This window comes from Mustela putorius, unplaced genomic scaffold (genome assembly GCF_011764305.1).
Source record: "Mustela putorius furo isolate JIRA1106 unplaced genomic scaffold, ASM1176430v1.1 tig00000854_pilon_pilon_pilon, whole genome shotgun sequence".
Classification (NCBI taxonomy): Eukaryota; Metazoa; Chordata; class Mammalia; order Carnivora; family Mustelidae; genus Mustela; species Mustela putorius.
Window position 1 is genome coordinate 3,376,295 of NW_025421496.1, and position 23,402 is coordinate 3,399,696.

Genomic DNA, 23,402 nt, shown 5'->3' on the forward strand with positions numbered 1-23,402 from the left:
CATGTATGTGTATCCGTATGTCTGTCTGAGGCAGAGTAAAGAAAGACACAAGAGGCCCAGTGTGCACTAACCCTGATTTTCAGTTACTTATAAATCAGGATATAAGATAGAGCATAAATCATCATCTCCATGTCCTTTTATATCTGCCGTCCTTTAAATATTCACTGAGCTATAACATACCTTATGACACTGCTCTTGCCTCGTTTGCTCTTAAGGTAAACTCTGTGTATGCATCTTACCCCTCTCCTAGATTGTAATATCCTTGAGAGCAGAGTCTATATTCTGTCTTGGTCACATTAATAAAACTTCCCATAGTGACCAGAATAATAGAGTGTGGCAAAAATGTTCTGTAAAGGGTCAGGTAGTAAATATTTTTGACTTTGTGAGCCATATGATCTCTGTCCCCACTACTAACTCTGTGGTCTTAGCTCAAGGTCACAGGCAGACCATAAACAAATGAGAATGGCTATATTTAAAACAAAACAAAATTTAAAAACCCCGTTATTTGCGGACAACGAACTTCAAATTTCATATAACTCTCATGAAATAGTCTTATTTTGATTTACTTTTTTAACATTCAAAAATGTAGAACACAGTTTTAGCTCATGGGTTGTATAAAAAGCAGGCAGCAAGCCGGATATGGTCCATAGGAGATAGTTTATTGACCCCTGTTGAATGCTACAAATTCTTATTAGTTTTTGCTGCTGAATTCAGTGAAGTAGGTATTTATTTATAAATTTTTATTTTCAAAAATGGTATGTAAGGTGCCATTCTCTCCCTATCCTGTTCAAGCTACGGTCCCTTGTAAGTGACTCAGATATCTGCAGATTTCCATGTTATGCAGAAATAGAAAGAATATTCATATAATAATTTTTTCAAACAATAAGAACAATTACGTGGGACTGTAATAAGCTTTTCTCATGCATATAACAAAAGTGGGTGTTGGGATTACTTTTTACTTAGCTGATGAAGTGAAGAATATTAATTACTAATGTTATGATAAAAGGGCAAGAGAGTAGGCAGTGGCACCTGGAGGAGAATCCTCCCTCTCTTTCTTGCCAACTGTGTTCTTGGGCAAGCTACTTAATTTTTCCGAGTCTCTCCTCTTCTGCTTGCAGAGACAGTAATAACCCTTCTTGCACGATTGGTTTCAGGGTTGGAGCTAAATTATGTGAACATCTAGGTCAGTTCCTAAACCACGATCCACTGTTAATAGAGGTTACTTAACATCATCTTCCTCTTCTGTTCCTTCTGCAGAGTGGACAATTTGGGATCCCCGTAGTTTTAAACATCTTTGTAAAATAAGAACAAGTATTGAGAATTTCCTGTGGGTAGTTGAACATAGAATGCAAACATGGGAAAGCTTCACGACTTTGTTTTTATAACTTGTAGCCAGATGTCACTCCAACTGAGCAGAACTCAGCACTGAGGTAAGCGGAGGAGAAACACTGCGGCCATACTGAGAAAAAATTAATTTGGAGAACATTAAGCAGACAACCTTCTCCATCTTTGTTCTCATCTATTGTTAGTTGTTCGAAGATCCCTAGAACCTGAAAAAAAGGAAATAAAAAGGATGTATGGTTGATACAAGAAAATGCACCAAATAAAGAAGTCTATAGTTGATAGTAAGGGCTGTGAACATTTTGAGGTCAAAGTATATTCCATTGACGGGGGTTATAAATCAGTTCTTTAAACTTAAACAACTTATTAAAGACAAACTTGCATGGGATCGTGACGCAAGTGTTATTTATGCATTCTGCTCCACTTAACTTTCTACTTAGCCATAAACCTAGCTACTGGGGCTTACAGGATGGGGGTAATTCTGAGAAGGAACAGCTGTTTTAACAGCAGGTTGTGGGAAATGCCACCCCAGGAGGAGGGTCAACCGACATGACTCATCTAGGTCAAAACACAAATCAGAAAAAAATGCAAGTTGACTTATAAAATGAGTCTATTACTCATCAGAGTGGACAGTATTGACTACAGGTTTAACACATCAGCGGCCAAAATATTTGATTATTAACTGTCTAGTTACAGCAACTCTCCTTCTGAACCCACTCAAAGCATCTGGTTAATGCAATGTTTGCTGCCTGCACTTACTGTGCCCTCTTTTGGACAGCAGGAATACATACTGCTTTTGCTGTAATCACATAGTACATAGGTTTGGGTAGAGGTTTGCAATTTATGAAGCACAATTTCAACTCAATAGCATCTCTTATGGATTGAATTCATCTCCCCAAAAGATACCAAGATCCTAATGTTTACTATGCGGGAAGTGACCTTACTTGGAAATAGGGTCTTTGTAAATGATTGAGTTAAGATGAAGTCATTAGGGTGAGCTCTACTCCAATGTGACTGTTTTTCCTTTTTTTTTTTTTTTTAATTTTTTTTTAAGGGGAAATTTGGACACAGAAGTATATGTGCAAATAGGGAAAATGCTATGTGAACACGATGTAGAGATTGGGGTAATGTATCTATAAGCCAATGAATGCCAAAGATTGCCAGCAAACCTTCCAAAGGAAGAAGAGAGCCATGAAATAGATTCTCCTCACTGCCCTGAGAAGGAAGCAATCTTGCCAATACCTTGATGACCTAGGAATTCTACCTTCTGAAATGTGAGACAATAAATTGCTGTTGTTTGGGCTATCTACTTGTGGTACTCTGTCACAGCAATCCTAGCAAACTAATATAGCATTTGGTGATGATACGTAACAATATTCCTGTGAGGTAAATATCAGTATTCCAATGAAAATGAAGATCCCAAACTCCACGCTTTCTGCCTTATGACCATAGCAAGGTCAGGGTCTTGTGGTTCAATGAACTTCATGCTCAGCTGTGAGACTGGCACAGTCCAAGTGGCCTCTCCAGGTAGTGATGGATGAGAGAGTGTGTCAAGATATTTTTAGCTCTAAGTATTAGAAAACCCAATTCACAATGTCTTGAATTATTTGGAAGTCTTCCTATCCTACAGAGAAAGAATTTCTGAGATAGGTCAACTCCAGAGTTGTAAATGAAGTCAATATATTGGTTAATGACATCATTTAGGACTAAGACTTTTTCACATTTCAGCTCTTCAGTTTTTAGCATTTGGATTTTGTCCTCAGTCTAGTTCAATGCTGTCCTATGCAAATATAAAGCAAGCCACATATGAGATTAAAATTTTTTTAGTAGCCACATTAAAAAAGGTAGAGAAACTGGTACCATTAGTTATAATAATATATTGTCTTTAACTCATATTTATCATATGAGTTATCATATCATATCATATTTATCATTTCATATCATATCATTTCATATCATATCATATTTATCATTTCAACATCTATATCAACACATTTAGTAGTGTGGTATTTGGCACAGGACTTCTCATTTTGAACTAGCAATGTTTCAAGTGCTCAATAGAGACCTATGGCTGTGTTGAACAGAGTGGGTCTAGTTACTTCACTGTTCTAAGATTGCCACAGGAATTGAGGCATCAGATCCAATCCTAAAAGTGTCCAGAGGTCATCTCTTCTCTTTCTCTGTGTAAAGAAAAATTCCCCCTAGCTGGCTTGCACACCTCCCTCGTGCCTCATTGGCCAGAATCCCTTCTTGTGCCCACGCCTACTCCAATTACAAGCAAGGAGAACAAGACCCTAAAATTGGCTCAGGCCAAACAAAACTCACTTTTTGTTCCCAGAAACACGTATGTATGTGCAGGAGGATGGATATTTGCTTGTTTCTGGCAGAGAGGAGGAAGATGAGAGATGGACTTTGGAAATGGAACAAAAAATGTCTTCTAAAGCAGTAAGAGCAAGATGAGTAAGATGGTGATGGGGCAGATAGCAACAGTCAAAGTAAGTCCTGGTAGAAAGACAAAGGCAAAGAGTTGTGCTTTTTAGCTTGCAGTGGGTGTGGGTGCTTTATGTTATTTTTTTTTTTGAAGATTTCATTTATTTATTTGAGAGAGAGAGCACGAGAGAGATCATGCACACATGAGTGGGGAGGAGGAGCAGAGGGAGAGGGAGAAGCAGACTCCATGCTGAGCATGGAGCCCGATGTGGGACTCGATCCCAGGACCCTGAGATCATAACCTGAGCAGAAAGCAGACATTTAACCAACTGAGGCCTGTCGGCCAACCAAGTGCCCCAGGTATGGGCATATTAAAGACTATACCTGGTCAGGGGCACCTCAGTAGCTCAGTCCGTTGAGCATCTGACTCTCGATCTTGGCTCAGGTCATGGTCTCAGGGTCATGGGGTCTGCCCATGTCAGGCTCTGTGCTCAGCATGGAGTGTGCCTGTCCTTCTCTCTTTGCTCCTCTCCAACTTGCACTCTCATCTCTCCCTTTCTCTCTCGAATAATGAAATAAAAATAAAATCTTAAAAAGAAAAAGGACTATACTTGGTCAGTCTACAGAAAAGCATTGAAGCTGAGGGTCCGACTGTAAGACAGTATAGCTTCTTAGAAGTTTAAAATTAGGTATTTATAACCTAATTTTGATCAGGCCATATTCACATGATAGAGACAGAAGGAATAGTTGGTTTTGGCTATTGATAAAGAATAGGAGAACAGCATTTTTTCACAGCTGTAATCATGATAAGGTAGGCACAGTTTATGGTATGTGGCTGAATTTTTATTCCACTAGAATTTGCACTAGATAGTACCAAAAATATTTTTATAACCAAGAGGATAGTAAGAGAATCCGCTTGAATTAAGTGTGCCTTTCTCCATCATAGCTTGTCAGGCCCATTTCAGGTATGACCTGAGTCATCTTTTCAGAAAGCAGATTCTTGTTCCATAAACATGGAATTGTGACTTTTTCCCCCTCTTACAGAAGTAACTTATATTTCATGTTCTCAACACATTTTTGAAGAAGCTAACATTTCTGGGACTAGAAATTGAATTAGGTTGATGGGTCTTACCAACATAACAAGGCTACAGGTATAGGGTCTGGAGTTGGGTCCTGCCATGGTGCTCATATTTGCCAAAAGAGATGACGACCAATACGGATTTCCCCTAGTTCACAGACTAGGATGCTTGGGGACCAGACATTCTGTTCTACCATAGCTATAGGGAACAAAGCAGAAAGAGACATGGGAGCATGGCACCCACCACCCTTCAGTTCAACCTCAGGTTGCCTTCCCTCTTGTACTCTTGCAATTTCATGGACTGGCATGCCTAACCTGCTCAAGTTTCTGCATTTTTGTTTTGAAGATTTTCTTTCAGAGTCTACACTGAAACAGCGACAGAGGGCGCCTACTCAGAAAGGGGAAAAAAAAAAATCACTTGTGATTCTCAAGAGGCTCGTTCGTCTAAGTCTACAAGGCTGATGAGGTGTTTGCCTCCGAAACACTCTGTGGTAGCCAAGGGGTGTGAAATGTGACTCATAACAGCACTTGACCTCTGGCTCACCAGTGCACACTGCCAACATGTTCATGGAAAGAGGCAAGTGTGTGGAGCTGTTGCAGTCAGGCCCTCTAATTCCAGAGCCCCATTCTGCTGCCTTACAAGTGACTTTGGCATTGAGGGCTGCTCATCTGGGCAACACCACTTCTCCTGAGCATGCTTTAGGAATGTGGTCTTTCTGGGAAACATAATGGAAAATGACAGATTTAAGTCAGGTAGTGAAGCTGTAAGAAATAACCACGAACCAGCCTACCCTGCAAACAGAGAGAACTCTTGCCTTCTAAAGCCCTGGATCTTAAGTAGGTGAGCTCTTCTTTTAAGCAATGACCTGCCCCCACCTTGGTGTTCTCACCTTCTTTTCAGCCTTTCCTTGTGCTGACTGTTTGCTGTCACAGGCAATTTTAGTAATGTGTGTTAAGACACTTAACTCAAAGGCTACCCTAGGGACAGCTGACTATCTCCTCGGTACACATCTGTAATGCTGTGTCAGCATGGTCATCTCTTCCCACCTCCCACCCCCATGACATTCTGTATTCTGTGTTAGGACTCCTAGAACCACTACTCACAGGACCTGTTATTCTGAAAATTAAATTCACAACGGGTGATGGTATTTGGATGCCCACCATAGGATGTTACCGATGTTTTAAGACATGCTTTCTAAAAGTTTTACAAATAATATGCAGGCACATCATTCTGAAAGTGGTACCTTCAACCCATGGTATTTTCTTGGGATCTAGCCAGTAGAGTTAGAGCTTTTCTTTTTGACTTAAAGCATCTTTTCTAAGTTTCGGGGGACACTGGGGGAAAAAAGTGTATGTGAAACAGGCAAGTTCTACAAATAATTCTTAAGGGAGGGAAAGCAACTCACTTCATTTTACAAAGACAAAATGTCACATTGAAACTAGAGGCCTGTATCCTGTCACTAATGCAAAAGAAAGAATGGTACAGGCAGAGGGAGAAATAAGTGAATGAATGAGTTAATCTGAAGGAGCCAGCTTGACCTACTGGCATAGCTTGATTTAAGCTAATACTTTCGAAGTTGACTTAAATCTTTCAAGTAATTCCAGGAGCCTGGTTGATGGTATGAAGTACTAAAGTATGCTGGTGGTCATTAAGCATTAATCTAGTTTCTAGACTCCATTAAGCTGTTACCAAGAGAGGAGCTTATAGAATAGGAGTAACTACTCTCTATCTCCCGGTGGGGACTGAGCTTACTAGCTGATTAAACCAGGGACCGCGTGACGTTGGAGAAGTCCTCATGTGCTTCTGGCAAATATAAAAGGGCCGTTCAACAAACAGAGGCTGGTTTGAAGGTGCAAAAACCACACAAACTGTATTCAGCCAAATTATTTCAAAAATAAATTTAGAAGATTATCCAGGGTCTCAGCAGTCGTTTGCAAAATCAACAGTTTTTCATGTCATTTTCCCCTTTCCTCGTGTATGTTAGTAGACGCGACTGCAGCATCTGCATTCGTGGCTCTGGGAGAAGGAGTCAGCGGCCGAGGCTGAGAGAGCTTTCTGTGTTTCCTGGCGTGATGACAGATGAGTGCACTTGAGGAAGTGGTTTACTAAAGAGACCCGAGTAGCTGGTAAGAGTGGCTGAACATGTCGTGTGGGGCAGGGCTGCCCCATTCCCTCTGAGCAGGTTCACGACCTTTGAAGACTGGCATCTGGCCAAGCTGTCTGGAGGCATGGGTAATATTTTGGAAAGGAAAAATGATGGAGGCATCCACTGTTTAGAGATTCAGGCTCTCTTGTCTCTCTCCTTTTTGCCTCTCTTTGTCTCTGTCTCTTTCTTTCTCTCATACACACACACACACACACAAACACACACAAATGGATTAATGTATAATGGACACCTAAAAAATTATAAAACTCCTTACAGTTTAAGACTGGTGACTTTCAAGTTAATTTTAGCAGCAGAAAAATTACTTCCAGGTAAGTTTTCGGTCAGGACTCCTAAATATGAAAGAGAGACAAGTAGAGCTCCAGTTGTCGGACGGAAAGGTTAGCCTGCTTAGCTTCCTCCTCAGCTCTGGCCCTATTCCTCCTCCTCATTTCTAGGCCTCTGGAACATGTCCTGGAGCTCAAATCCAAGAGAACACTTCCATTTGGCTTAAAAAGGAGATGGCCACAAATTATCTGTAGTCGGTAACTTGACATGCACATGCTTAAACATTTTCATGAATGAACCTGGAAGTTTTGGTCTTTGTGGAAACTAGGTGGGATGTCACCCCTTTGTAACATGGGCCTTAGAGATATTTTTGCAACAGCACAAACTTTATTTCATGTCTGTTTTTCTTTTTTTTAAAGATTTATTTATCTATTTTATAGAGACACAGAGAGAAAGAGAGAATGCCATCAGGGGAAGGGACAAGGTTGCACATCTCAAACAGACTCCCTGCCGAGCAGAGAGGCCAACGCAGAGCTGGATCCCCCCCTCCCCACCCTGAGATCACAACCTAAACAAACCAAGAGCTGGATACTCAACCCACTGAGCCATCAAGGTGCCCCTATTTCAGATATATTTTTGAAGCACATCAAGCTCTCAATTAGAAACAAAGATCTCAAGTCACCATTTTCAGTTTGAAAACATTTATTTATGTATAAGCATACACACACACATACACACACACTAATTCTCAAATACAAAATCTTTTGCCTGAGGTAGAGGAATCAACAAGCAAAAAGAGACTTTGCATCATGGATGTACCAGTCCCATAAAAGTGGGCAACAAGGTTATCATCTCTGATTTTTAGTGTCCTCATCTGTCAAATGGGAATAATACCATCTGTGGTAGGCTGCATCGTGCCCTCTAAGGATGTTTACATCCTAATCTCAGAACCTATGAATATGTTGTTACCTTAGATGGCAAAAGGGATTTTGCAGATGTGGTTAAGTCAAGGACCTTGACATAGAAAGAGTCTTTGTAGACCCTAAATGTGATCCCATATCCTTGTGAGAGGCAGAAGGAGACATCTGTTTACAGAAGAAGAGAATGCAGTGTGACTCAAGCGATGTGGCCAAAAGCCAAGGAATGCCAGAAACCAGTAGAAGGGTATCTTCCTTGGAGCTTTCAGAAGAAACTGCCCTGTTGACACCTTGTTTTTTAGCCCTGAAAAACTCATTTTGGACTTCTGGCCTGCACAACTGAAAGAGAATAGGTTTCTGTTGTTTTAAGCCACGAAACTGGTAATCTATGGCAGCAACAGTAGGATACTAACGCAACCTCTGTCATACATGATTTTTGTGATTACTATAATGAGATCACACACTCATATGTGCACCATGTCAGTGTACAGATTTTAACAAAGAGTGTTGCTGCCCTTCTTCTTTCTGCATGAAACATGTAATTGAAAAAGGAATTTTATGTTTGTAAATTAAATCACTGAGTGCCTATAGGAAGGAAGACTTAACTACTCAATGACTAGTCAGAAGATGGCAAGGCACTAAAATTAAATCTGTAGATTTCCAGGGGTAAGACCATTATTGTGGCGATCTGACGCTTTTTCCTTATTGGCATTTTGGTGCTTATTTTCTTGAATGGTAAAGCCTAACCTCTTGGATTATGAAGGGTTTACCGAATGTCTTTTTTCCTGTGGATTAGTTCCTTAATTATGTTTGGCAGAGGCTAATTTTTTTTAAACATTTAAAAATTTATTTATCTGAGAGAAAGAGAGAGAGAGAGAGAGCACAAGCAGGGAAGAGCAGAGGCAGAGGGAGAAGCAGGCTCCTTGCTGAGTAGGCAACCGGATGCAGGCTCGATCCCAGGATACCAGGACCATGACCTGAGCCGAAGGCAGAGTCTTAACCCTCTGAGCCAGCCAGGCACCCCTGGCAGAGGCTAATTTTAAAGTAAATTTGAATTTTTGATTGATGATGACAGGGGAGGGGGAAGCCAGCCCATGAAACAACAGGTGGTACCTTAAGAACTGACTACCTATATTCTGAGTTTGAAATAGAAAGGCCATTTACAAATATGTGTGTGTGTGTGGGCAATGCATGTGAGTCCTTGATGTGTATTTTTTTAATTTGGAATCATATGAGAGAGGACTAACATTTGAAGGATATTAATGTTCTGTTTGGCAAAGGAAAAATATTGTGGGAGAAAATTAGCTGTTGGAATAAATTACGATATTCTCCATTATTGAGTGGGTGGCATATAATCATCTCTCTTGATTCCCTGAGATTGTTTAATCTTTGGGATATTTGTTTATGATTATATGCTTTTCTGGTCATCTTTATTGAAACCCTGTAAGAGGGAGGTGTAGGACTATTGTATAAAAGGAAATTTCAAAATGGAGCAAGCAAGCCTAGCTGAGTGAGAGAGTCTCTTTTAAAATAGAGCCAAGAGGTCATAGGGAAGAGGGATTTATGCACATCCTCATCACCTCATCTGAGAGACTATGAACTTCTTTTTAACTGCAAGCCCTCAGCCTGGGCTTAACTCCCTGCTCACCAGGACACCTGAATGTTCACATTGTTCATTCCCCAAGGGGCCAATCGGATTTGACAGGTTTCAAGCTTCCAAATGCATATTAACTCAACCAATACCAGTTAACCTAGTTTCAGTCCCTGTTTTGCACAGAGGACCTAAATGAGAATGTTACTTGTGTCCTCTCATATTAGAGCTATTCCCCTTCTTTGTCTTCCTTGGGAATAAGAGCCAGGTTCCTACCAGTCTATTTCCTGAATTTTGCACTTGAATTGCCCAATGACTGTTTGCTTAAATTTTCAGTGAATTCTTCCTTGGTTGACAAGTGGTTCTTAATACCTAAGCTTATTCCCTAAACAGGTATTTGCAATAGTGATCAGATCATTCCTCACCAAGAAATGGACAGATCTGTTTTCCTACATTTATAAATACAGCAAAGGGGGCACTCCATTCAATGCTGCCAATGTCTTATTCAGTTTAAGGGAACTGTGACATAGAACACTAGCAAAGAGAGCAAAGTGTGGATGATAAACATTCTTCATCCATTCCACAAAATTTAATAGTCTGGTGTTTGTTTAAAACAACTTAAATAATCATTTCTTTCCAAAACTAGACTAAACAGTGTCGAACATTCTGTCCTGTTTCAGCATGTGAGCATAATGAAGGTAGAGAAAAGAATTAGGAAAGATTACAGGTGATTGTTGTTTTTTCCTGGGTAAAGGCACTTTAATTCTCTTTTCTTTGGTGAGACTCCCAAAGAGGGCCTTCTGTACCCTTCGAATGTAGAGTCTTTTGTAAAGAGAAATGGTCAGTTAAAATCTAGCCATTGTTCTGTTCTCAAGCAAGTTAGAAGGGGAGGGTATAGGTTGAGGGAGACATGAATACAAGGTCTTTTAAGATGGTTTGAAAAGAGACCACACAGCTTACCTCTATTTAACTCTTAATTAACAAACTAAACAAATGTTGGGAGAAGAGTTCTTTGAGATTTTTTTTTTTTTTTTTTTTGAGTGGAGGCCTAATCCCTTTAATGTGTTTGGGAGTCGTAAGACCACAAATCTCAAGGTAAACTTAAAAAGTGAATTTTGAAGTATCAATTGCAAGACCAATTTTTTTTGTTGTTGTTCTATTTTCCAAAATTTCAAAAACAGTTTCTAACAGTCCCTCACCCTCAGTTCTAGGAGAACGAGATTCCTGAGTGTATGTCCAAGGACCACAACCCTGTCATTCACATCTTTTCTTAGTACACAGCTTCAGGGAATCACATGACACCGACCAAGTTAAGAACAATATTTCAAGCTTTCAAATATTCTCCTTGAAGATCTATAATAGAATTAAACTAAAAGCAAAATCATTGAAGTTTTGTGTAGTTTATATTTTATATTTTGTGTGCTTCATTTTTAAAAATAATTATGTTTTAAATTATTCAATTGTTTTTGAATACCTGACACATATCCATGAAACGCGACTCAAAAGGTACTGTGAATACACCCCTTATTCTTGTCTTCTGACCATCTTGGTTTTCAGAAACCAAAAAGCATAAGATACCTCAGAATAAACCTACCCAAAGAGTAAAAGTATCTGTACTCTGAAAACTATAGAACACTTATGCAAAATTGAGGAAGACACAAAAAAGTGGAAAAACATTACATGCTCATAGATTAGAAAAACAAATATTGTTAAAATGTCTATGCTACCCAAAGCAATCTACACATTCAGTGCAATCCCTATCAAAGTACCATCAACATTTTTCACAGCACTGAAACAAATAGTCCTAAAATTTGTATGGAACCCCAAAGACCCCAATATCCAAAGGAATACTGAAAAGAAAACCAAAGCCGGAGGTATCATAACTGTGGACTTTAAGCTATATGCCACAGCTGTAATTATCAAGACAATGTGGTACTGGCACAAAAACAGACATACAGAACAATGGAACAGAATAGAGAACCCAGAAATGGACCCTCAACTCTATGGTCAATCATCTTTGACAAAGTAGGAAAGAATGTCCAATGGAAAAAAGATAGTCTCTACCACAAAAGGTGTTTTGAAAATTGGACAGCCACATGAAGAAGAATGAAACTGGACCATATTCTTACATCATACACAAAAATAAATTTAAAGGGGTTGAAAGACCTAAATATAAGATAGGACTCCATCAAAATCCTAGAGGAGAACACAGGCAGCAACCTCTTTGACTTTGGCTACCAGCAACTTCTTGCTAGACATGCCTTCAAAGGCAAGGAAAACAGAAGCATAACTGAACTACTGCACCTTCATTAAGGTTAAAAAGCTGTTGCCCAGCAAAGGAAACAGTCAACAAAACTAAAAGGTAACCTACAGAACGGGAGAAGATATTTGCAAATGTTTTATCAGATAAAGGGCTAGTATCCAAAATCTAAAAGAACTTGTAAAACTCAACACCCAAAAAACAAATAATCCAGTCAAGAAATGGGTAGATGACACAAATAGACATTTCTCCAAAGAAGACACACAAATGGCCAGCAGATGCATGAAAAACTGTTCGACATCACTTGGCATCAGGGAAATACAAATGAAAACCACAATGAGATGCACAGAAAGGAGAACCCTCTTATACAGTTGGTGGGAATGCAAACTGGTGCAGCCACTCTGGAAAACAGTACAGAAGTTCTTCAAAAAGTTGAGAATAGAGCTACCCTATATCTCAGCAATTGCACTACAAAGGATACAGAGGTTCAAAGGGGCAAATTCATTCTAATGTTTATAGCAGCAATGTCCTCAGTAGCCAAACTTTGGACACATGAATGGATAAAGAAGATCTGATATATATATATATATATATATATATATATGCCAAAGCTGTAATTATCAAGACAATGTGGTACTGGCATATATATATATATATATATATATATATATATATATATATATATATATAGCTATCTATCAATATACAATGGAATATTACTCAGCTATCAAAAAGAATGAAATCTTGCCATTTGCGATGTGTGGACAGAACTAGAGGGTATTATGCTAAGTGAAATAAATCAATAGTAGAAAGACAAATATCATATGATTTCACTCATATGTGGAAGTTAAGAAACAAAACAGATGAACATAGGGAAAGGAAGAAAAAATAAACTAAGACAAAAATCAGTGAGGGAAACAAACCACAAGGGACCCTTAATTATAGGAAACAAACTGAGGGTTGCTGGAGAGGAGGTAGGTGAGGGGGTAAGGTAACTGGATGGTGGGCATTAAGGGGCACTTCAGTGTTATGAGCACTGGATGTAATATGCAACTGATGAATCATTAAAGTCTATCTTTAAAACTAATAATACCCCATAAATTAATTAATTGATTTTTAATTAAAAAAAACCTTGCAAATACATCATTTTAACCATGTTACAGTACTCTAACAGGAGAAATACTTAGATGTATTTTTGCATTTATTTGTATTTTAAATTTGTATTTTTATTTTGTATTTGTAATTTCTATTTGTAATTTAAATTCTGATAGATTTTGAAAAATTGTTCTTCACAAAGCTTGTATTAACCTTTGATGTATGAGATTTTCTGTTTCTCATATTCTCATCAACACCATGTTTTACCAAACTGTTTGAAATTTGGCCATACTGGGGGCACCTGGGTGGCTCAGTGGTTAAAGCCTTCGGCTCAGGTCATGTGGGGATTGAGCCCCGCATCGGGCTTCATGCTCAGCGGGGAGCCTGCTGCCTTCTCCTCTCTTTCTCTCTCTCTCTCTCTGCCTGCCTCTCTGCCTACTTGTGATCTGTCTGTCAAATAAATAAAAATCTTAAAAAAAAAAAAAAAGAAAAAGAAAAAGAAATTTGGCCATACTGAAAAACACAAAATCTTGGCATTTCTCTATTTATGAGTGAGGTTAAGCATTGCTTTATATCTTTAAGGGTCATTTTATTTCACTTTTTGTCACCTTCCCCTTTATATCCTTTTCCCATTTTTCTACTCTCTTGTTAGTGCTATTGATTTGAGTGTATTTTTTACATAGTTAGGAAATAAGACCTTTGTGATATGAGTTGAAACATTTCCCCCTACATTTTCATTTGTCTTTTTTTAAACTTTTTTAAACTTTTGACTTTTTTTGACTTTTTTAAACTTTTGACTTTTTTATTCTATTCTTTTTTTTTTTTTAAGGATTTTATTTATGTGACAGAAAGAGATCACAAGTAGGCAGGGAGGCAGGCAGAGAGAGAGAGAGAGAGAGAGAGAGAGAGGAGGAAGCAGGCTCCCTGCCCAGCAGAGAGCCCAGTGCGGGACTCGATCCCAGGACCCTGAGATCATGACCTGAGCTGAAGGCAGAGGCTTAAACCACTGAGCCACCCAGGCGCCCCTCTATTTTATGTTTTTTTAAAGATCTATTTATTTGAAAGAGAGAGAGAGAGCATACATGCAAGCACATACATGTGTACGTGCACACACACGCACACCAGAAGGAGGGCAGAGGGAAAGAATTTCAAGCAGACTTCCTGCTGAGTGTGGAGCGTGCCTCAGGGCTCGATCTCACTACCCTGAGATCATGACCTGAGTTGAAATCAAGAGTTGGATACTTAAGCAACTGAGCCACCAGGCACCACTAACTTTTGACTTTTTAATAATATTTGTTATATTTTTGGAACTTTTACAAAGTGTTTCTGTCACATAAAAACTTCAGAATTTTTCATAGCTAATTTTAACAGCTAATTTTGTCACTTTATCATTTTCTTTTACAGGTTCAGAGTTTCAGGAATACTCAGGAACGCTCTCACTTTGATGTTTAAAATGGTTTTCCATGTGTATATCCAGGACTTCTTTCTTAGACCCCATATCTCTTAACATATTTTCAGAATTGTTTATTCTCATTTATGCTCCTTCTAACTTGGCATTCTCTAATGTGATGATTTTGCTTTTCCTACTTATTGAGCTCTGCTTATTCATGTTTTATTCTTTTGCTATCTTAGTTTATCTTATCCAATTTTTAGTACATGTGCTTTATGTTCTTGGATTGTATGCATTCCTGTTCATTCAAAATTTTCATGTATTTACAGCAGCTTCTCCATAGCATGTTTTATTCATTTGCTCTTTTTTATTCCCATTACTCTCTTCACATTCTTCTCTAGTATCTTCATATATTTCCTGGGCTTGCTCATTTTTGTTTATTACTGATTTTTGAGTAAGGTGTGTTTATTGGAGGTTCATGTGGTAGGAGGAATAAAGACCATGTTTCAGGCTGCAAAAAAGTCATTTAAATAATGGGGCTGTTGTGCAAGTAAACAATTTCTTTTAGCCTTTACTTTTCCTAATTAGGTTTGACCCTGCAGAACTACTCATAGTGCCAACTTTTTTTCTCTGTTCTCAAAAATAATTTGGTTCGCAAATATGACTGCCCAGTATGTTTCTTGAGAATCGGTGCTACTTTTGCTCTAGTAAAGTTGTCACCTCAGTGTTCCACACAGGGGAATTTTGGTTTTACCTCTAGATTTGAAGTAATGATTAAAAAAAAAAAAAAAAATATATATATATATTTATTTATTTGAGAGAAAGCACATGCACATGCACAAATGGGGGGAGGGGCAGACGGAGAGGGAGAGCAGGGAGCCCGACACAAGGCTTGATCCCAGGACCCTGGGATCATGACCTGAGATTAAGGCAGATATTTAACCAACTGGGCCAATCATGTGCCCCTGGAGCAATGACTTTGGAGAACTGTTTCTTGAGGTTGTCTCTGAGACCTGCAACCATAGGCATCCTCTTCCTGTCCCCCTCTTGGACCTTCAATACCTTTTTTTAGCTCTCCTTGAGTTTGTAATTTCTGATTATAGATGTCTCCAAAATTTGGCAAGTATGAGTTTGAACTTTTAAAAAAATATATGTATTTTTTTTATTCTCAAGTGATCTCTACACTCAGTGTGGGGCTCCAACTCACAACCCGAGATCAAGAGACACATGTTTCAGACTGAACCAGCCAGCTGCCCCTGAACTTTCATCTTTTAACCTTGTTTCTCTAGGGTAATTTTGAAGAGGAGAAATATAAAACAACCATGTTTACTCAGCTAAACACTGGAATCAAAGATTATGTTCTGGGCTGCAAGAAACTTTTTTTCCCCTTAAGATTTACCTATTTGTTTTAGAGCGAGAATGAGGTATAGAGGGGCAGAAGAAGAAGGAGAAAGAAACCCAAGCAGACTCCACACTGGGGTGGAGCCCGGCGGGGGCACTCGATCCCATGGCCCTGACATCACCACTGGAGCTGAAACCATGAGTCGGATGCTCAACTGACAGAGCCACCCAAGTGCTCCAAAAACCTTATTTTTTGGTGGGAGGATGGAGGGGACAGAGGGAGAGAGAGAGTGTTAATCAGGCATCATGTCCAGCACGCAGACGACCTCAGAGCTTGATCTCACAACCCTGAGATAATGACCTGAGCCAAAATCAAGAGTCAGATGCCCAAATGACTGAGCCATCCAGGCACCCACCCCTTCTGCAAGAAACTCTTTTATTTTTATTTTTTTAAAGATTTTATTTATTATTTATTTGACAGATAGAGATCACAAGTGGACAGAGAGGCAGGCAGAGAGAGAGAGAGAGAGAGAGGAGGAAGCAGGTTCCCTGCTGAGCAGAGAGCCCAATGCAGGGCTCGATCCCAGGACCCTGGGATCATGACCCAAGCTGAAGGCACAGGCTTTAACCCACTGAGCCACCCAGGTGCCCCAAAAAACTCTTTTAAAGATACATGGTTGTGAGTGTAATTTTTTTTCTTAATCCTATGGGTACTTGAAGGACCATACATACACACCATATTAGTCAGGGTTCTTCAAAGAAACAAAATCAAGAGAGGATCTAGATGGATAGATAGATAGATAGATAGATATGAATTGGTTCATGTGATTATGGAAGTTGAGAAGTCTCATGATCTACCATCTATAAGCTGGAGACACAGACAATCCAGTGGTTTGGTTCTAGTCCAAATCTGAAGGCTTGAGAACTAGGACAGCAGATGGTATATATTCCAGGCTTAGTGCAGAAGAACAGTAATGTCCCAGCTCAAATGTAGCAAGTCAGAGACAGTAAATTATCCCTTTTACTGCCTTTTGTTTTATTTAGACCTTCAACAGATTGGACAAGCCCCCCCCCCCGCCCCCCGGGGAAGACAATCTGTTTTACTCAGTCTGCTGATTCAAATAAAAATGTCATCCAGAAACACCCTCTCAGACACACCCAGAAATAATGTTTAACCAAATATCTGGTTATCTCTTGATGCTGGCAAGTTGGCACATAAGATTAACTATCCCATGCGCCAATTTATAGGTTATTGCCCAAGGATTAGTATATACAGAACTTGCATCAAAAATGACCACAAAGTCATTGCCACCAAGTCAGGCTTTTTCACACTTGAGAGATTTCTCCTGATAACTCATTAGAACAGCCACTTGCCAATACTGACCTTACAAACCAGCACAGTATCTTTATTCTCGCTCATATAACATAAATACCCACTCTTTATCTTAATAATTATCTCCTCACCCTGAAATGGCAGGGGCAAATCTACTATTTACAGATCCCCTGTTACATTTTGCCTTAAGTTATTTTGGAGTGAGTTAGTGTTTGGTCAGCAAGCCACTAATAATATCTGAAGAGTTCTGGTATGCCAAAGAAAAATAGTGGGACCAGGTATGTGATTTTTGTCAATATTGCCAAACATTACTTTAAACGGCAGTAAAAACCCACATACATAACAGAAAAAACAAAGGTGCTTCCATAACCACAGCACTGAAGGATGATAAGAGTGGGTGTACGTAATTGAACATAAATTCCTGATACTTGTGTACACTGAAGACAGTCGAGAAGTAAGCTAACAAAACTCGTCTGTCCTTCATGTACTGGAAGATTCTTTAGAAGCAACACTATGATGGCAGCTTTGTCAGGAGGAGGAGGAAATAGATGACTACAGATTCCTCACCAAGTGTCTAAAAACAGTGTTTCAGAATTCCACCCATCAACCTGAGGAGATGAATAACTGAAATCACATTATACCTATATTTTCTGAAGTGAAAACTGTCAACATTACTGTCACAGACAATGTTCTGACTGAGCTAGAAGGAGATTTTTGGCAGTTCACAATCTGTTAGCTCGTATTTCCACAGCTCTGGGGAAATGGCCTCAATACTTCAAGACCCAGTTCCTGGATTGTCAGGGAGCTATCAGGGACAGAAGCAGAGTCATTGATCCAGTACCTTCAAAGTTCTAGAAGAAAGACACATTACATGGTGTCAACAGATCTGATCAAGATAAAGGAACAGATCTGATAGTGATAAACCCCTAGGTGTGTTATATACAGAGATTATGCTTGTTATACAGATATTGCTCAATGTTTATTAATGTCTATTTATTTTTTTTAAAGATTTCATTTATTTATTTGAAAGAGAGAGAGAGAGAGATGAGAGCACAAGCAGGAGGAGGGACAGAGGGAGAAGCAGACTCCCTGCTAAGCACGGAGCCTGATGCACAGCTCCTTATCCCAGGACCCTGAGATCATGACCTGAGCCAAAGGCAGACACTCAACTGACTGAGCCACCCAGGCGCCCCTAATGTCTGTTTATTAAATATGATCCCATGCACACTGTTCCAGGTGCTGCAAATATAACAGTGATCAAGCAAATACCCTACACTTCATGAACCTACAGTCACATTTTGTATAGTTGCATGGGGACAGGAGCAGGGGTGATATAGACATATAATGCCCAAGTAAAAAGTAAGATATTTCAGATTGTAATAAGTACTATGACAGCAAACAGATTTGGTACAGAGAGTGATGAGAGGGATGGTAGTTCACTACCTTCTATGGGTAATAAGAAATTCCCCTCTGAAGCGGTGGCTTTGACCTCTGACACATCACTGCATAGGTCTACTCTACGTGCTGTATGTATATAAGCCTTTAAAGACCAACAGTCAATCTTAGTGTAGTGAATCGGCCAGTGATGAGCTCGATGGGCCAGGGAATGGAAGCAGGATATTTTATTGGAGGAATTAAGGGCTAAGACAGTCATTTTTTTACTCCTGCACTGGTTTTATGCATATTTTATACATGTATAGAGAATTATTAAATGAATATATTTTAAATATGAACATTTTGTAACCATTTTTCTTTTTTTTTCTTTACATATAGTGATTATATTTTTTTACATGGAAAATTTAGTGGCTGAATTTTATACCTGTACATAGAAAACAATGAATTATTTTATTACCTTTTTTTTTTTTTAAATAAGCTCTATGCCCAGCGTTGAACCCAACTTGGCACTTGAACTCACAATCCTGACCTCAAGACTTGAGCTGATATCAAGAGTCAGATGCTCAACTAACTGAGTCACACAGAGGCCCGAGATCTACGATTTTTTAAAAATATCTCCACATAATTTAGAGAATGTTCATCAGACTAAAAATACAGTGTACAGAGTTAACAAAGCACAGACACAGGCATGGTCTCACTTAATCTTCAAAACACAATACCCCACAGTGCCCAAGGGTAGGTAGTATAGTTGTTTCGTAGAAAGGAAAGTGAAGCCCAGAGAGATTCCATCAAACCCACTCCGTGGGGGGTTGTGGGGGGAGCATGGGAACCATTTAAATTTGGTCTTCTTCCCACCAAACATGCCAGTCTGTATGGGGACCACTTAAGTATTTTAGGAGAAGACCTTTCTGTGGAATAATATTCAGGCTGATACATAAGGAGTTCTATAATCTAGACATGTTACTACCAAGGTAGCAAAAAAATCTAAACGTCAGAAATGTTTTTATTCTGATTTGGCAAGAACTTTATTTTGTAGTGTAATGAATCTTGAGCTCAGAGAGATAATGCCTTCATCTGATAAACTTAAGCAGAAGAATGCTGCCAAGATCTCATTGTAAGTTTTTGCAATCTAAATGAATAAACAATCTGCTCGGATCCTAATACTGTGTAAAATATTAGTCAGTTGCAGGTCATTAAAAATACAATCTATTTTTAAAATGGGAAAATCTCTATCAGTTTTTTTTCCCTTTCTCCAGTGACTCAAAATGCCTCAGGAACTTTTCCTCAGATATTCTCAAAATGATACACCTTCAGGCTGAGATTACCCATGGCACATTTGTTAAAAAATGTTAAATCTGTTTCCTCTAAGTAGCCCTGCCGCTAGGTACAGTGATGAAGTGTGTGGTATGAATTTTCACACAGCTCTGTCTCCTGGGTTAGAATCCCTCTCCCTCTCGGTAGCCTTCTGTCTTCACAGCTTCAGGAATCTGGTGACCTGGTGCTTCCTATTCTCTGCCTGACTTGTTAAAACAGACTCAGGACAGAGTCTGACATTCATTAATCTTAGGGTACAAAGGACCGATCACAGCCTGAAGTGTTTACTCCCCAGTGGACATTTATGTTTTAATAAGGATCAAAACCAAGCTCCAACAATAACATTTTAGATGTAGATACAGTGAAGGCAGAAGAGTTAAGAACCTCTGTGAAATTATGGCAGGCAGTTGTGGAATGTACTTATTTCTAAAGTTACCTGCTTCTGAGCCACTGAAAACTGGACTCTCCATAGATGGTTCGAGAAATTTAACTACCTTATTTTTCACTGATGAGCAAAATAAAATGTCTGTCTGTTAGATTTTCTCACGGTTTTAGCTCTCTTCTCTACCTCATGACCATGCAAGTTCTGACATGCACCGAAGTAATTAAATGTCATGAAGCATCCTCAAATTTTGTTCATGCTCAGCCAAATTCATATCTTCTTCTACACCTCTTAGTAGGTGTGGAGCCAGAGCCTGAAGGAAGATTGCACACATGGGTCCATTCAAAAACGATGAGCTAGATAGAAAGTACCTTCCTGCATGGGGCAATCTTGGCAGCCACAATCTAAGTGGGGCCTTCTCTCTGCTGATTTTATGCTTTGGTTAAAGTAAATCTGAAAGAAAACCTTAGGATAAGAGGTAGAGTAATAGGAACAAGAACAACAGGAGACACAGTGAGAAATATTTAATTCCACTGTATCACAGAATCCTCACGATGAACCTGTGAGGTGGATGTTGTTATACCTACACACAGTTTACAGATGAGGAAATGGAGGCACGGGGTGGGTATTTGACTTGCTCCAAATCCTTGCAGAGCTTGGATTTGAAGATAGGTAGTCCTGGGGCACCTGGGTGGCTCAGTTGGTTAAGTGTCTGCCTTTGGCTTAGCTCATGATCCCGGGGTCCTGGGATTGAGCCCAGTGTCAGGCTCTCTGCTCAACGCAGATTCTGCTTCTCCCTCTCCCTGCGACCCTCCCTTTGCTCTTTCTCATTCAAATAAATAAATAAAATCTTTAAAGAAGAAGGAAGATAGGTAGTCCTCTGTGAGAGCCCTTATGCTTGACTGCCACAATATACTCCACTAGAATGTAACCAATGGAACAAGGTCCCTGAGATGGAATGTTTGGGATCCAGGACATAGATCAGAAGGTTAGCTTTACTTTATTTTATTTTTTAAAAAAGATTTTATTTATTTATTTGATATATATAGAGAAAGACAGTGTACCAGTAGGGGGAGCAGCAGAGGAAGAGGGAGAAGCAGACTCCCCGCTGAACAGGGAGCCCAATGTGGGACTCGATCCCAGGATCCTAAGATCACGACCTGAGCAGAAGGCAGAGGCTTAACCCACTGAGCCACCCAAGCACCTCAGGTTAGCTTTACATAAGAGGAGAGGAACACCTGAGGGGTTAAAAGGAAAAAATGAAAGGAGATACAGTGAGTTCATAGATGAGACAGACTGGAATCTGAGAGAAGGTCCCTTTGAACATTTCTATTCCATTTAGGCAAACAGGAGGCAAAGTTTTGCTTGGGAGCGAAGAGACAGTAAGAATTTGAGAAGAGTAGAGAAAGCTTTCAACAGAAAGTTTGGGAAAAGGAATACTGACCAACCAGAAAAAAACAGAGGGATTTCTAGGCAAACATGGGTTTTAATTTTGAGAGTGGAGACCACAAATTTATTGTGGCACCAGTCTTTGTGCTTATGGAATAAGAGGATAGTTTTAATGATTGATTGGACTTCTTTGTTTCATACATACTGGAAGGATGTGAAGACAGTGGAACTTGGACGATTTGGAAATGTATCATCGAGGCAACTGTGGGGTTGGGACAGACAGGATGGGAGAGCAGACAGGAAGCAGTGATAGGAGAAAGAGAAGAGGTCCGAAGATCACAAACCTCAGTAGGACCTGAATATGTGAGTGAGTCAGAAAGCTGGGAATATAGGAGGTGGTCAGAAGTAGGAGATTTGAAATGGTAATTTCCCCTACGGAACAGTCTCGATAATGACAAGGTCTAAGGTGTGGTCCTGGATGCTGGTGACTGAAGAGGGTTGAATGGGTGGAGAGCAAGCTCCTTAGAATTAAGTAAAGGAAGAACTGGGTATTAGGTTGTTTAAAAAAATGGGTTGTGGGGCACCTGGGTGGCTCAGTGGGTTAAAGCCTCTGCCTTCAGCTCAGCTCATGATCCCAGGGTCCTGAGATCGAGCCCCACATCGGGCTCTCTGCTCAGCAGGGAACCTCCTTCCTCCTCTCTCTCTGCCTGCCTCTCTGCCTGCTTGTGATCTCTGTCTGTCAAAAAAAAAAAAAAAAGAAAAAGAAAAAGAAAAAGAAAGGGTCATCCAAGGGCACATGAGTAGCTCAGTGACTTGTGTTTAGACTCTTCATTTCAGCTCAGGTCATGATCTCAGGGTCACAGGATCGAACCCTGTGTCAGGCTCCACAGGCAGTTCAGAATCTGCTTCAGATTCTCTCTCTCCCTCTCCCCCTGCTCATGCTCTAAACAAACAAACAAACAAAGTCATTCATAGGGAATTAAAGACCCTCTGGGTATTGAGAAGAGCTGAGAATAGCAGAATGATTATAAATTCAAATCTTAACTAAATGTGGATCTTGGCTATGAGTTTTGTAGATGACTTTGAAGGGAGAAGAGGGTAGAAGAAAGAAGTGTATCCTACAGAATGACACAAAACGCAATGGAACAAGATTTTTACCTGAGTGTGGAAGTTCCAGAAGTAGCCTTTATACATTTGAGCTTATTTAGCACAATTTCTGGCATACAGTAGGTTACGAAGAAATGTCTGTGGAAGTGAACTAAGGAGGGGTATGAAGGAGTGGTTGCAAGTGATCTGAGAAGAAAACACAGGCAGTAAAGACCAGAATCAGTGGCAGACTAATTTATAGAACAGATAGAAGGGCAGACCATTTGTTAATAATTTCCTCCTGATTCTGCTTTATTGCCTTTTAGTGCGTTTTAAACAGAGATTAGGGAGTGCAAAGGTATTCCTTTCTCATCACAGCAAATCTTGAAGAAACAAGTCTTATCAGCATTTTCCAAACTTGGAGCCTAATCTCATTCAGGACACAACAGCAAAGACTAATGCGTGGGACCTCAGGCACTGTTCTGAGTGTGTGACACTTTTTAACCCATTTGAAATCTCCTCAGGGACAAAGCCATTCAGTTCGGGAAACCATGTGGTAAAATCAAGGAAAACACATTTTCTTATTGACCAGAGGTCCTCAGCTCTTGTCAACCATGGCATAGGACAT

The 23,402-nt window shown here is 39.7% G+C and overlaps 1 long non-coding RNA gene across 1 annotated transcript in view; it reads right to left on the reverse strand.

Moving 5' to 3' along the window:
- Window positions 1–495: 495 nt before the first annotated feature.
- LOC101676183 overlaps window positions 496–23,402 on the reverse strand; it is a 121,784-nt gene continuing 98,877 nt past the window's right edge. Inside the window, exon 4 of the long non-coding RNA XR_200817.3 lies at window positions 496–1,550. This is a non-coding gene — a long non-coding RNA (uncharacterized LOC101676183). The remainder of the gene's footprint in view (window positions 1,551–23,402) is intronic.